Genomic DNA, 12,575 nt, shown 5'->3' on the forward strand with positions numbered 1-12,575 from the left:
GATGCATGATTGGAAATCAGAACTCTATTTCCAAGAGTCAATGCACTCACCTCTCCTCTGGTATTTCTGCAATGTTGCCCAGTCTCCTTTGGGCTCTTTCTAAACTAGCTGCTTCCCTCATGATTCACATCCATGTCATACCAGCTGCCATCCATAATAAGTAATTATTTTCTCCAGGCACCTCCATTTCTCTGTCCTCAGCTGATAAATGTCTGAGTCATTCAGTTCTCCACTTCCTGGGAAGGAAGTTTCGGTCTCATTATGGCAACAAGCACACTCTTTTATTGCTGGGATGCTCCCAACAGTCAATCTTTATCACTCTGAGGAGATTAATATCCAGTAAACTGCAAGAGGAAGAACATAAATGTGAGCATGTGCAATGTCATCTTCCGGGGGACTGGTAGACACACAGGTTGGTAAATTCACACTGATACCAGCATTAATCACTGGTACACATATCACAAAAGAAATAAATTATGTGCCACCACAAAACATCAAAACCAGAAGTGCTCATTACATAGTTTGGGTGAAATAAAGTGGTCCTATATTTTAAATTTTTTCTTAATTCAGTGGTATGCACTGAATGTGGTTTTTCCTTACCTGATGTCACGTGCACCGGAAAGGTAACACCAAGTTACAACTTTGGTCTTTAGTCAAAGGGATAAAGGGATTTTCCTTATTTCTAGCTTTGAGGGGGAAGCAGTATACTCATAACTGGAGAACCAAAGAACCGCTTCGATCAGAGTTTTCTTTATCTTGACCATTTTGAAAACCAATCTCCTGATTAATTTTATTTTGTTTTTCATTAACTCATTTCCCAGTGGCAAGTATGTTAAATACTGTGAATTTGTCTTTCCAAAGAATACCGCTAAGTCTGTGACCACTCAGCTTGTCACCCTGTTAGCCACTTTCTGTCGGACACTGGCTATATCCCTTCTATTTCATTTTACCTCCAGCTGGTCCAGGTGCATAATCTGGGCCATTTGGATCTCCAGCATTTCTGTTAAGGCATACTTTTTCCTGAGAGCTAGGCAGCCATCTGAAAGCTTTACTACATCCTGAATCCAAAGTTTATAATAAATTGTCTGGTTGATATAAAGGATGGACTAAATTAAGGCCAGCTTGTTATTTGATTGCGGTTTTGTTTTTGTTTTTTTTAGTTCAGAAATTCATATGTGTTCCAGAGGAAAAGTTTCACTATTACTAAAACATGGCACATCTGATCTGACTTGTTAGTCCTGCAGGCACAACAGTAGAAACTGATTCAGAATGGCTACTTTTGAAGTAAACATCCCCAGGTTGAAGAAGGTATTTCTTCCACACAAGGTCGAGTTATTTGTGTGGCGTTTACTAGCTAATATTTTCCAGCTGCTATTGGCAAATATTAAGGAGAAGATTAATACTGTATTTTCTCCAGTGGATCCTTCTCAGTTAGGGGACTAAGGTGACTCATAGCAGAGTGTTCCTATGTACAGAAAGAACAATAACTCTGCCTCTTGGCACCAGAAGAGAAGAAAAATCCTCTTCCATCGAAGTTTTGCCCTACATAGTTCTGTGTTCCTGACTGCAATAATTTAAGCCAACAACACATTATTATATACAACAACAATTATATGCAATAATTTGAAATCTGCTTTTCCTTTCCATCCCTAGTAGTTAGTATCCACATTTCTTGTCTATATCCTAACAGGATAACAATGTAAGCAGCACCGGTGCAGGTGATGTCTGACATCCTCTGCCTTGTTGATGTTTTATTGGACCCTGCAGGTAAATATGAGTTGTTCATCCATAGAACGTTGCCTCTAGTGGTTCCCAAATGTTCAAGCACCTGTTGATCAGGTACTGTTCAGATCATTTCACAGATGTTTTGAATTCTGAACTCAAGATACTTTTCTTGTTAGGACCTTCGCTGCGCTAAGGGAAATACAAAAGAGGGAATTCTTTGCCTGCAGTGAGATAGCTGGGGGATCAACAGCAATTTCTATCTTGTTTATATGACTATGTGAGCAAAATAATAGCAAAGAAATGTACTTTAAGATCTATTCCAGCTCCATGTGGCAAAAGCTCAGAGTGACAATGAATATTTGAGTCAGCCAGCCCAATGTACAGGGTAACACTTACAATGGAGGGCAAACAGTGCCTTTGATATATCTCTCTCTCTCTATATATAGAGGGAGATATCAACAGGTATTCTCCATGAATAAAGCAGTGTTTCAGCTGCTCTGACCCTTCAACCAAGGGTTCATGTTGAAAGTTTAATAGCACCCAAGGTGGGTAGCTACCGCAGAAACCAGAACAGTGTGTTGTAGGACGCATGGCCCTAGATAAACACATCACTGCCCATTCCAAGGACATGAATTACACATGCAGTTGTTAGTCAACTCACTTATCCAGGCAGCTTCATCATGGTTCCTGTGGTTCTACTGTCCACTAACCGCAAACTAGGACCCTTATCATCCTAGTGAATCTCTTTCTCTGACTTAAATCCTTTTCTAGTTTAATGTGGGCAGGACCACAACAAAAGGAAGCTCTTAATATTTAGTTGCATTTCTCATAGGAATAATATGGAATAAATGTATGGGACCAATATGTTAATAACATAATCTAAGATTAGCCTAGCTGTAATGATCAACAGCTCCTACATCACAAAATTTGCCCTCATCACAGGTATACTGAAAAGTGCCTGAGCTGCCAACCCCTTCTTTGTAGTATCAGAAACACAAGGAATATGAAACATCCGCTACAGAAATGAGAACAAAGAAGAGGAAGGAAAAAAAGTGAAAGCCACTTTAAATTATAACAGTGAAAGCAAAATTATTCCAACTCACCGTGAATCCACCACATCTTTCTGAGCAGAAGAATTCAGCAAGGGGCTGGATGAAAATAAGGAAATTTGCCTGCAATTGGAAAGTTCATCAGTAAATTTCAAAAAGTTCTTCCCAGAACTGCAGCCAAATCATGCATGTCTTCATCTTTACAGGAAATAAAGGCAGCTTTCTTTGGAAATTCCCATCCTGAGTCTCTGAGCCAAGGTCATGATAGGATATCTTGACAGGAGGATTAAGAGTGTGAGAATGAATTTCCTGCTTGGAACAAGTGAATCAAATCAGAGCAAGAGACACAGATTTCATTGTATCCTTAGGTCAGTATTGGTGTTCTTTAGAACAGAAATAATATTAATTTTTATCCAAAATGGCCTTCAATTGCAGCTTATACATATGGAGGCAAAACTTACTAGCAGTGGGAACAGCAGCACATGCTGGAATTTCTGTACAGCACCAGGAGACTGATCAACATGACACAGAGCCACACCTGAAAGGGACATTCTGTAATGTCTAAAGGGTTATAGCTATCTTCCCTAGAGGCAGAGAAGAAACAAACTTTGCTGATATGAACTCCATGGAATTTTACTCTCACACACTTAGGAAGGAAAGAAAGCCATGTGAGCAAGCTAAGCATCTTTTTCAACAAAAAGTTCAAATCACCACCTTGAAACTGTCTCCTTCCAACTGTTCTCCCTCAAACAAAGTTAGAGAATTCACCTCCTCTTATCAAAAGGCTTAATGAAGCCAATAATCAGCAACTCAAATAAAGACGAAAGGAAATAAATGTTTCATAACCTCGTCCTCCTCTACATGCTTCTTAAATATGGTATTTTCTTGACCAAGTCAAGCTAACCAGGAATCAATTTGCTTTGTAAAAAAAGAGGGAAAGATGAAGCACTACAATAAAGAATGAAAAATTTGCTGAGATTACATCATGGCATAAGCAGCTCACTACCTCTGAAAGTTAAAAACATACAGGAGAAAAAGGAGTGAATTTAGAACATAAAAAGAAATCAGGGGGTTTCTGGAATTTTTCTTGAGACATACCTAAGGCTAAAAAAGATTATCTTAACTTTAACATACAAATTTATGTCTTATACTGGTTTTCTTCCTGCTGAGTCCTCACCCATACAAACTTTGCCCCTTTTTGTCTTTTCCTGGTGGACTCAATTATCCTAAGGGCTTTCTACTTCAGTGTATACAGAACTGTTAGTAAAGGAAAACAAAGAACTGAAAGTAACTTCTTCTGTGTCAAGATGCTTTCTTGAAATCAAATTTTACAATACATTGCCAGTGCTGCTGAAAGAACCTTCATTAGACCCCAGTACAGCATTTTGTTGTGAGGTGAACAGAAGCCATCAGCTTGTAGCTTTGTTTATTTAATGCTTTTCAGGAGGAAGCACATGTGTTATTAATTTATATTACAGCTGGTTATGTTAGGCTTCTAGAAAAGACCAAGACTTGCTTGGGCTGTTTTTCACTGTCTTTATTCACAGCCGAAGCAGACACAAAATGAGCTTCAAAACAGCAATCTGACAACATCCTGACAATCCCACACTGTCAGCTAGGGAAAACTTTACCTCCAATAAATGCCTAAAAGCCTACTACCATTTTCCTGTAACGCGTGGCAAGCGCCTTCTCTTTCGGATGGTCTCAACTTGTGACCTCATACCTCCCCCACTAAAATCCTAAGTGAAGCAGTCACTGTCACTTCCTGACACGTAGGGGTGCATGGAGCCAGTGAGGCATTCCGTGGTGACCTACATGGAAAACCTGCGGAGCCAGCACAGGGCCACGGCCGAGTGCCCTGAGATGTCAGCTCTTGTAAAGGAACTCCTGGCCTTACCACTTCACGGGGAGTTAATGTTTTGCAGGAGAAAAGGCGCACACGCTGTGCAGGACTGGGACCAATTTCTGTGGTGAATTATTGCTGTTCACCTTTGCTTGCCTTCACTGAAAATCCTTGCTCGATGGCCTGCTGGCACCTACACAGGAAAAGAATGTAGGGCAAGACCTCATTCAGCCATCCCTTTTCAGAATCAGGAGTGCTTGACATTGTTGGGAAGAGCAGACCTCTGTCGACAGCTACAGAAAGCTAAATTGAATCTTTAGCGGACCTTTTCTCTTTCTGACAGGCACACAGGAACGCTAGTGCAGCTATTCTTTTCCAGTGAAGTTATTTGTGTGACACTTCTTTGCCAGCTGTCAGCTTCGGGTGTGTCAGAGGCAGTACCACGCGTGCAGGGGCTGTACGTCAGTGTGGGATTTGGGCTGCCCTCTTTGCTTTGATGCTTTTCAAGAATGAGAATTTACTTTGGGAAGTTTCACCAGACTTTGGGAAAATCTGCCAGTGCCTTCAACATCTGCACTGAAATACTGCTTTCCTCTGTAATCTGGTTTCTACATGAGAACATCTGATGAAACTGAAAACACTCAAACCCTGAAAACACATACTAAACCCTGTACCACAAATTGAAAGGAGAATGGGTCTTTTGTTATCCTTTTATTGATTGCCAAACTTCATCATGAACCTAACTTAGACAATTCTTGTCTTATTCTGGGGGCCACCAGAAGAAATTTCTGAGCATTGCTCAATTACAACTACACTTTAAAATTTGTGGTGAAATCATGCTGGGAAAAGAGGCTACTCATAACATAAAAATACTTTATCTACTCCTCTAGGCAAAGAAATATGAATTCTTATGCCATGGAATCCTTTCTAAAATCAGTGGGTATTGGAGAAACACACAGATTTAATACCAAAAGGGACTCCCAAGGCTCCACTTGAGAAAGGAAAGCACTCTTAAACAACACTTTTTAATTTTTTGAAGTCCCTATTAATTAGTAAGGAGAAATGGAGCACTTTTCATATATATCTAATTAAAAATTGTAACCAAGATTTCTGTATTGATGCTTTTCTCTCTATTGTGTCAGTAGATTTTGCAGCCCATGGTTTATCTTGGTTGTCCCCTGAGAATGTTTATGGTATGTTTGGCAAGACATTTCATTGCACAGATTTTGAAGATAATGTGTAAATGAATTGTCAGTGATTTGTTTTGTCTGGGAACAAAAGGTCGAAAAACTTTATGGTCTTACTAGGATTCAGAGAAAAACTGATTTAATGTGCTGAGTGATAATTTTCTGGAGCATATTGCCTAACATTTTCTCACCCAAGTTCTTTGATAAAAAGAAAAGAATATATTCTAGACAGTGAAAATTAGGTTTTCCATATCAGTTTAGTGTGCTTAGTAAAACTAAAAAGATTCAAAGGTTATCAGTCTAGTAAGCAATAATAATCAATTAATTTAATCCAGAAAGATAACTGGTGGCATTCAAAGATGAATTAACGAACGAAATAATTTTTAAATAAGGATTTGAATAGCCAAAATTGCCATTATAGAGTTGGTTGCAGAAAAAAAGATGAATGAGCAAAATAAATTTGTTTAAAATATAATAGAGCCACAGAGTAAGTTTGAAAACTGGATTAAAAAACTACTGAAACGCAGTCAGTGAATAAAACAAGGATTTTATATGAACCTGCTTTTTTACTTTGGTTTTGCACATAAACCCCCCAGTTCTTCAGCTGATTAGTTTTCATTTGATGATCAAAAGCAGCACCTTGTATGACTTTCACAGTGATTTTGTCATCTCAGTTGTAGACATGGTACTAAGTGATGTTTTTAGATCTCAAAGGGAATTTGCCTTGATAGATCCAAGCCTTTTTAGTGTAGCACATTTTCCTTTCAAGTGTGGCAAGCTTTGAGACATGATAGAACGCTTTCCATTAAACAAAACAAAAGACCCAAACAAAAACCAGACCTCACTGTTCTTTGGGAAGATAGATTTTTATGTTTCCTGTACTTCGGGACCACAAGATGGATATTACGCCAAGAACTGGCTTCGTTACCCTCATGAGAGAGTTCCATTGTGCAACCAATGGTGCAGTGCCAGGGTAGACTGCATGGGAGAGCTTTATCTTCTCATCAGATAAAGCTTGAGGACAATGTCAGGCCGTCAAGGCTGAGCCCTTCGCGTGCCAGTGAATTGCTCATTGCAGAAATGATCAGTGACCCAAGCCTTCCAGCTAAAGCAAGAATGATGGTCTTCAAATGAAGGCCGGGCTGTGCTGTTGATAGACCAGCAAAGATGAGACCTGAAAGCCACGAAAGACTAGGAGTTTACTTGAGACATGCCAAGATAATCTCGGTAAAGCTACTGCATAAGAGCCAAGGAGAAATGAGTAGCTACCCAGATATTCCAAGGATTTTTGGATATGTATCTGTTGTATGTATTCCCTGGTGTCTGCTCCAGAGTCTTTCACCGAGCAAGTTCTCCCTGCTGAACACAACTTCTGCCATGGCTTTAAATCTGTTCCCTCAAACCCATGGCATATAATTTTCCCTGCCATTTCACTAAAATTAGCCAACAATTTCTGACATTGTTGGAGGACAAAACCAGACATGACTATATGAACCCTGCTGTCTTAGGAAAGTGGATTAAAACATTTTTAAAGGTGCCTTGCTCTCCTACCTGCAGAAAGAAATCATAGCCCAGGCATCCAATACCACTGTGAACATATCAGTGGGGCATAAAAGGCAGTGGAGAGGGGCCTCTGTCCCTCCTCCCACCTTGCTTGGGATTCACTGTGTGATCTACAACTCTGAGTAATCTTGGGTGTTTCAGAGGAAGGAGAATATAAATAAAAATGCCAGAAACCAAGTTAGCGTGAGAGGAAGGATTGTCTCAGGCACCTGACTGAAGTCCTGACACATGACACTTAACTGCAGTCATTATTTCAATGCGGAGACATCTCTCTGCAGCACCGAGGTACTGACAGGCTCCTGCTGAGATCAAACCCCCACCATTCTCCCTTGTCCTATTATAAAATATCTCACATCTTCGTATTCAAAGACATCTACATATAATGAAACTCTCTACAGCCTTATTGACTGGTCTATTGAGAAACAATACAAGTGGAATTCTATAAATTCACATAGCTTGTTTCCTGCTCAATCTGTATAGCCCATTGTTTAAACTCCCTCTTTTCTGTGAATTTCTATTTCATACAGAAACCAGAACTGAGCACTGTTTCTCTCTAAAAATTCCATATGTACTCATTCCAGGATGGCAACCGATCTTTTCCCCAGAGCATTGTGCTGAAAACAAATATTGATGTGATTACCGACAATGTTTTAAAAAAAAACCCAACCCCAAAACCAACAAAATCACAAAAAAGCTCGGCCAAACCCAGACTCAATATTGCCACACATTCTTTTGCACAGTTTAACACCACAAGTTTATAAGCTAGTTTAAGTAACGCACATAGGACATTCTTGTTCCGACAAGCCCTTCTCAGGATCATGATTTCAGAACAATACAACTGAAGGTGAACAAACAACAAACTGAAGCAAGATTCAAACCTGCACAAAGGATGCCTGCTAGCATCAACCCATTCACTACCACCAGCTTCCCCCCCCAAGCCAACATACTTGATTTTCAGTTGTGAAATACCATCAACTTTACAGCACCCACCAGATTCCAAATCCCACTGGAGAGCCTGAGCTTTATTCTGCCGTGTGTTGTACTGAAATCAATCTGTTTCTAGGACACACACTTTCAAGAAGAAAATGTACTGAAATTAAATTAAAGGAACAAAATAGATGTTGAATACTTTGTGCTGTCATTTAGTGGTCAAAGGGGAAAATACGTTAAATATTTTATCTCTGTATGAGAAACTTTTGTAATATTTTTTAAACTTTCATTCCTCTGTTTGGACTCTATCCCAGCTACTTGTACACATTCACTATGTCAGTATCTGGGAGTCTGCCCCACCCCAAGAGCTGCCATCTTAAAAACCCTCTGAGAGCAACAGGAGAGTCATGCCAATGGGACTGCTGGCACAGAAAAGACTGCCTGGCATCAACTTGCAAAGCATTTCGACCCAGTGCATGAGCTGGGGCCACAGTAGCAGAAGAGAGGCACAGCAGCTCCCCAGGTGTGTGAGCTGACCATCTGTGAGTGAAGGGTAACGCCGTACTGCCGCAGAGTTCTTACAGCTTCGGAGGCTAGACATGGGAAATGCTCTTCCTTCTCAGCTCAGTCAGAGCAACACTGAATACTGTAATTGTCTGAGCTGTAAAACAGTTCTTTTGTCAAAACCATTTTCCACTAATTGCTTGTCTGCCAAAAATGCATTGCTCATCCTGTCCTTTGCCAGATGTAACTGAGGCAAACTCAGGTGCGTACCAAAGTATCTGTTGCTTATATTTTGTCACATCTCAGTTTGACAGCACGCTATTAAATAACGCGCTGTGGTGTAAAAGGAATGGTTATAGTGAGAGTTCATAACTTTTGTATAAACTTATCATTTCTGATGTCTTATATTTAAGAGGACGTGAAAGTTGTCTTCTTTCACCTTCCCCCCTGCAAAGAGAGGTCTGAGGCAGCTAAGAGTCAAATCCCTGCCGTGCCTTGTCAGGAGGCAAATGGACTGCAGGGCACCGGGATGGCCCCGTGCTCTCGCCGAGTGTGCTCCGTGTGCCAGGGCACTGGGGCAGTGCCTCCCTTCCAGCTTGCCCGGATTGCTGCACTCCCCAGAGCAGGCTGGGCACGCTTCCTAGGGCGTCCTGCCCTCCTCTCTGCCATCACTCGGGGACTGGCCTGCCCTTTTTTTTCCTAGGCTGTTCTTAATCTCTCTGCAGCTTTTCCTGTCCCATGATTTCGAACCTTAATCTCTTTCTAACGCCCACAGCTGGTTTTAAAATGTTCTGCTTGGCGCTTGCCATCTTTTGAAGAATTCTCACCTGCGCTGCCTAGAGCCTTCTCATGCCTGTTTTATTTTATGCATCACCTTCCACTCCAGAGAGTAATATAATTAGTGCACTGTCTGCATAAAGCTTCGCTTTGACATCAAATACAATGTTTTATTATACTGTAATTTTGTCGAATTCTCTGCGGCACTTAAGAGGTATCTTTTTTAAATCTCAGTGTTGGCTGAACCATCAGAGCTTATCAAGCCCCCTGAGTGCCAACTTGGGCCTTTTTTATGCTGTTATTTCTTGGCTGAGTCACTGCAATAATCTATATATTTTCCTAGTTGCAGTCACTTGATCTTCTTGACACTTGTAGGAAGTATAGTAATCCAACTACATGGATTTACTGTCCAAGTTGAATCTAGCTCTCTAAGAATTATCACAACCAATTAAATGTGCCTTCCAGTTATACTCAGGGCTTGTTCAGCTTTGGTAACTGGAGTGGAAGGTTAGAAAGAGAGGAGACTGTAAGCTGGATTCCTCGCTGGTGGAAGGATTTCATGCAGTGAGACCTAAGAGTGTGGTAGAATACAGAGATAAATATTTTGCTTTAGAAAATGAGGGTTTACACGTGCCCAATAAGTAGAATAGCTCTGCTGTTACCAGTGAAAAGAATGCCTATGCAGTCTGAGTTGAATAGGTTGTAATAAGGTAACAGAGATTTATTAGTTCATCCAGTGCTGCATTCTCTAACTCACCCACATTTCTCTCTATCCATCTGGAAAATCCAGGTTCTAGTATCAGTGAAAATCCAAGTTCTAATACCCTGTCAGGTAAGATTATATCACATCAAACTTTTCAGTTCTTAATTGATTTTCCCCTTCATGGTGGCCCTGCAGTTATTTCTTATATCTTGTGTATAGCAGTAGTGATCTTACGCAGAAAACACACCACTGTATTCTTAGTTCCACAATGTTTCCCTCTTGATTTGAAGAGCGTCCAGGGAAACCCTGAAGGTAGCAAATACCTTTATCTTCATTCTCACTTTTAATCCCATTCTGGTCATGATTCTTTACTGTCTCTACACCTTCCCCCTCAGTAAGAAGAATAACTCCTTGATAATGACATTCCTATTTTTTTCAATACTAATACTGAACTATAAAGACAGACGCCTGCGTAATTTGCATCACAGAAACACTTTTTGCAGTTAGTACAAATTTTACCTTTATTTTATGCTATCCACTATTACTTCCTGATTTTTACCTTTTTTTCTTTCCTGAATCCTTTATACCTTTTCTCAAAGGTGCTATGTTTGCTATAGCCTAATAGCAAGGTTCCATTCCTGCAATTCATCAGCCTCCATCAGACATTCATAATTTGGGCTTCTGGTTTCATCACAGGAAGCAGCGATGAAGGAGCAAAGCCTTTGAGGAGAAAGAGTAAAACCAAAACCACGAGAGCAGCCACATATAATGCAGTGCTTTGCTCATGTTTCTCTAAGTAGCTTTCAAAATTCAGCTGTTGTGCTCTTGCTGTGTATCAGCTTTGGTGGAGCAGACTATTTGGTTTCTTTGCAGTTTTGTACAATGATTAAGGAACTTTCACTGCCTCGGGAACGCTCTTTATCCTTCATTTGTAAGCTTTCTTCCCCGGTTGCTTCCTGCGCTCTATTTTGTGTTGTGCTATATTGCGTTTTTATAGCAATGCATGTGTTGAGGGCGGTGAGCAAGGCTTTAACAAGCTAACACTGGGAATGTCTGTGTCCTGCTGGAGGCTTAGCGAGCGATCCCCACTGTCAGGTGGACAGTGCAGGCGCTGAACTGAGGCTGGAAGGTGATGGGCCACACCCTGCACAGAGTGGGGAGTGGAAGCTGAGGAGAATGTGGAACCTCCTGGCTTCCAGCTGCCTGCTCTGATGAGCCACAGGGCTTTCCAGCTGTACTGGATTACTGCAAATGGATTCTTGAAGTGACCTTAAAACAGTCCTCCACAACACTCTGGGGAGACTGAGTGGCATTGTTAAATTGTGTGCAGCTGAAGCAACCATGGGTCAATTACCCTCAGCTGCTGCATCTTCCAGTAGAGCACTTCCTATCAGCATCAGTGCTCACTTTAGCAAGTTCCCAGGAATAAATCTCTTGGAACATTATGCTCTAAAAGAGAAAGAGGAGTGGGGACTTAGGGCACTCTGAGCACCTCACTTTTCTCACAAAACACCTCAAAAGTTAATCTGAAAAGCAAAGTGGTTAAAGTCATTTTGACCCTTGAAGAATACAGGCTATCAGTACAATCACTTCTAGCTGAAAGCATCAAATACAGTTTACACCAGAAACTGTAATTCCATTTCACAGTTTTATCTCCCAGCAATGCAAAATGGACAAGTAATTAATCTGTCATTTTTAAAATTGAAAAATATGTACTAGGCAATTGCATCATTTAATTTAAAACTGCAATGTTAAAAAAAGAGAAAGAAAATAATTAGTCTTAAAAGTGTGAGGTTATTCATTGAACACCTGTTACCTCCCTGCCTCCCCCACCCAAAAAAACCCTGAACATGAGATCAACTAGAATTTTGTTTTATATTTAAGCCAGAGCAGTTGTAGTAGATTCAGAAATTAGCCTAAGAGTTTGTTCAAGTCATGTGCAGAAAGTCTACAGCAAGCATAAACATGATCATTTTCTCCAGCAACATCCCCAGGGATACTTTCAAACAAATGTATTGATACATCTTTCGTGAATCCTGTAAGAAAATTAACAGTGGCAGAAGCCTGGAAGGGTCCTTGTCACTGATTTTTCATCAAACCAGATGAAGGAAAGTAGAAATAATGGTACCTGCTGCTCTGTTGTTTCTCATCATAAAGGTCCAACAAGTAAAAAGATGCTCCCTGTGAAACAGCTACAATGTGCAGAAAGGATAAGCTGCTGTGGGACACTGCCAAGAAAAGCAGTTTGCTTGAAGTAATGACACTGTCAGGAAGCCATAATGCACATAGAATGT

The sequence above is a fragment of the Hirundo rustica genome, chromosome 5 (genome assembly GCF_015227805.2).
Source record: "Hirundo rustica isolate bHirRus1 chromosome 5, bHirRus1.pri.v3, whole genome shotgun sequence".
In the NCBI taxonomy this organism is placed as follows: domain Eukaryota; kingdom Metazoa; phylum Chordata; class Aves; order Passeriformes; family Hirundinidae; genus Hirundo; species Hirundo rustica.